The 3,763-nt window shown below is 47.6% G+C and overlaps 1 pseudogene; it reads right to left on the bottom strand.

Annotated features, from left to right (window-relative positions):
• Positions 1-429: 429 nt before the first annotated feature.
• On the bottom strand, positions 430-3,290 carry LOC129550953 (PRAME family member 12-like; annotated as a pseudogene).
• Between the last annotated feature and the right edge of the window lie 473 nt (positions 3,291-3,763).

The raw sequence follows: 3,763 nt of genomic DNA, 5'->3' as shown, positions 1-3,763 counted from the left end.
CCAACCACCCCATACCCCCAGCAACCATGAGTTCGCTTTCTAAGTCTGTGAGTCTCTTTCTGTTTTGCCAGTAAGTTCATTTGTATCATTTCTTTTTAGATTCCATATATAAGGGATGTCATATGATATTTCCTGACAATTTCTTCACAACTATCTTCTCAGGGATAACTCTAACAGGTGGGTCTCCAACATGTATCCACTCAGGTTCATATCAGATTCTAGAAGCATATGTCCATAAAAGTCCCATCCTCTCCCAGAGTCTACAAATCCCCCTCCAATCCTGAACCACCCCCACTATCATCTTTCCCTTTCTTGTTCACATTGAGCAAATATCTGAAACCATAGATCTAAATTCCCTTCATGATATCGCCAAGCTCTAGATTTCCATTTCAAGGTGCATGGAAGAAAGCTTCTGATAGAGGCAACCCCCTAGGCAGGGGCAGGACCGCTGTATATGATGGGCTCCATGTGATGGCATACATCCTCACCACAGTGAGGACAGGGGCTGAGGCTAATCCAGATGATCCTGGGTTTTCCCAAGTCTCTCAGAATCTCCAACAGCTGAGCCCGAAGCTGGGCAAGTCTCACTTCCAGGAGAACACCCCGAGGTCTGTAACTCTCCTGAGGGGCAGGATACCGCTCTTGCCTTAAACAGGGCAGCGCAGTGGTGTGTCGCAGCAGCTTCTCCATGACGGCCGTGGACAGGAGGTTCCCACACAGGCTGAAGGACCTGAGCTGGGAGCAGCGGCTCAGGGCAGGCAGGAAGGCCTCCAGCTGGGAGTCCGTGATCCCACACACATCTAAGTCCAGTTCCTGGAGGGTGGCTGCCACTCTCTCCAGCAGAACGGGGAGGAGCTCAGGATTAAAGTCAGTCATGGTGACACCGCTCAGATCCAGGCTCTTTAGCTGACTGATGTCTGGGCTCTGGGACAGGTGGGTCAAGTCTGATTCTGTAAGCCAGCACTTGCTTATGGACAGGCTGTCCAAGGGGGACTTCAGGCACCTGGGGAGAAACCAAATGCTTAGTCCTTGGAAACTGAGTGCCACGTTGTGTACAGATGATAGACAAATGGTTTCTACGGGGCTGAGTTTCGCCTGATCATCTTTTGAGGGTAAATATGCTGATTTGCCCAGTCTCATTCTAGTCTGAGGGCTGTCAACCTCACTGTGGTACTGAGTCACTTCACAGTGTCTGAAACACACTCTCCCCTCATATATCAAGCAGAGTACCACATACTCCACTTCCTTCTGAGGATGAATGAAGATCATGGAATCACAAGAACATGCTATGAGGAGATCCAGAGAGAGTCTCCATCAAGAGTGGACATCATTGAATATTAGTGTTGGGAGATGAGATTTTAAAATGGTTTCAGGTACAGCTTCATTAAGTCCAATGTTGAGCTACAGATCCTGTATCTCTGGCCAGGTGAGGCTCTAGGGAAGCATGCAGAAGGAACAACTTACACAAGATCCCACAACATGAAATTTGATGCCAGTCTAAAAGGGCTCACATTTCTGCATTGTCTGCAATCTTTCTATCACTTTTTATAATCCTTTCCTCTCAGATTGATTAACATCATCTGCAGAACCATGCTTCTCCCATATATCAATTAACTTACCTAGAGCACAAAACACCCTTTTACAGACAGGGAATTTAGAACAGGTTCATTGTGAGCACCAACCTTGGGAGCATAGAGCTTCCCTTCAGGAATCCTCTGATCTGATCTGATGTAGTTTCCCCACTTCAATGTCCTTCTTACTTACCTATTTTTATCATTTCAATATAGACACCTCCAAAGAAGGAGGAAATTACCAACTCTGGGGTGCAAACCTCCCAGTCACTAATCTGTATCTCTAGCAGGGTGTCTCACAAGAGCCACTAGATCAGTGTAAGCCCCTACCTACCTTGATTTGTGGGGTGTGGAACACCACAGTCTAGGAGAGAGCACAAAGGAGACAGCGCTTCTGACATTCTAACACTCAATGTTACCCCGTCAGTGGCCCACACTCACCTGAGCATCTGGTCCAGGCAGCCTTCAAGGAAAGAGGGAGACTCCAGATGGAGATCCTGGAGGGGGCCCAGCCTCAGGAACTGGGAGGTAATTTGCACTGGGAGGTAATCCTGGTCCTGCTTCTTAAAGGCAGACACCTGGATGGGGAAGAAACAGATTCTCTGCAAATTACTCATCTCATCCAGGAAAGGAGCAAACAAATGTAGCCAGGGTGGACAGATTCCAGGTGCAACTCACTTGCACCTCCTGGATACAGTCCAGCTGCACCATGCTCAGGACCTTCACGATACTGTCCATTGGCATTGACACGATCTTCAGCTTCTTGCAACATAGGTGGACGGAAGGCTTTCTCTGCTCCACCCACCAAAGGAAGTAGGTGAGGAAGTTGTCCAGGCTCCTTTTCTTCAGGCAAAGGTCTATAAAAACCTTCAGTGGAGTTGAGGGCTGCTTGGTCGTTGACCTGGGCTCAGCCACTGCCGTTCGTGAGCTTGAGCACCCATCACTGCTGGCTCCAGACCACAGGCTCCAGAAGTTCTGGCCAGTGTTTTGTAAATCTAGCACCCGCAGTTTGCACCTCCGGAGGGGGAGAAGGAGATTGATTAGGATGTATTAAAAGGTACACAGAGTTAAAAAAAAAAAAAGCCTCACAATGCGATAACAGACTGCCCACCTGTGCTGTAACTTAACATTCCTGATGTCACCAGCTGCCTTGCCTTCTTCCCTCTCTGCCTCACTTTCCTCTTTGCCCTCTTAGCCTTTCTGATTCTCTACTTCTAGTAACTCTAAGCATGACTGAGCTGGGCTGGGGAATATTCTTTCAGGCCACCCTTCATTAAAGTCACTATTATACTTCCAAAATGTAGTTCCCACAGCAAGACAAGGCTTTGTCATTGCCATCTTAGAACTCTCTGATCCATCCCTTTTCATCCACATTCCCTCAACCCAGCTGTGTCCCCTGGGACTCCCAGGAGTTTACCAGGTTACCTGAGTCCGACTCACCTGGATCAGACCTTCTGGGCAAGCAGGACATCGAGTGCTTCCAGCTTGTAGGGCCCCACATGAGCAGGTCAGTCAGGGCCCCCAGAGGCAGGTGGCCAAAGGGCCAGGTTTGCACCATTGCTTTCAGGGTCTCAACACATCTTCCATGGAAGGCTTCCAAGAAAAGGGTGGGAAGAGCTCCGTGGGCAGACTCTCCAGAGTAGAAAAGGCCAAGTCATCATCCCTCAGCAGGTGCATTCCCACCAGGTCAAGGAGTCTGGGTGGGGTCTGGATACTCATCCTGATTCTGCTCCAAAATGACTCCTGTTGAAACTGCCAGGGAACAAGGGGTCCATTTTCGGCAGGTGACACCACCCTTATGACAGAAAGCAAAGAGGAACTAAAGAGCATCTTGATGAAAGTGAAAGAGGAGAGTTAAAAAGCTAGCTTAAAACTCAACATTCAAAAAACTAAGATTATGGCATCCGGTCCCATCACTTCATGGCAAACAGATGGGGAAACAATGGAAACAGTGACAGACGTTATCTTCTTGGGCTTCAAAATCACTGTGGACAGTAACTTCCATTATGAAATTAAAAGACGTTTGCTTCTTGAAAGAAAAGCAATGACAAAACTAGGCAGCATGTTAAAAAACAGACACATTGCTTTGCTGACAATGATCCATATAATCAAAGCTATGATTTTTCCAGTAGTCATATATGGATGTGAGAACTGGACAATAAAAAAGACTGAGTGCTGAAGAATTGATGTCT

The sequence above is a fragment of the Moschus berezovskii genome, chromosome 17, assembly GCF_049115385.1.
Source record: "Moschus berezovskii isolate FMDL1 chromosome 17, NW_MosBer_1.0, whole genome shotgun sequence".
Taxonomy (NCBI): Eukaryota; Metazoa; Chordata; class Mammalia; order Artiodactyla; family Moschidae; genus Moschus; species Moschus berezovskii.
Note: the sequence above shows the minus strand (reverse complement) of the source record. Positions and strands in the feature narration are given on the sequence as shown.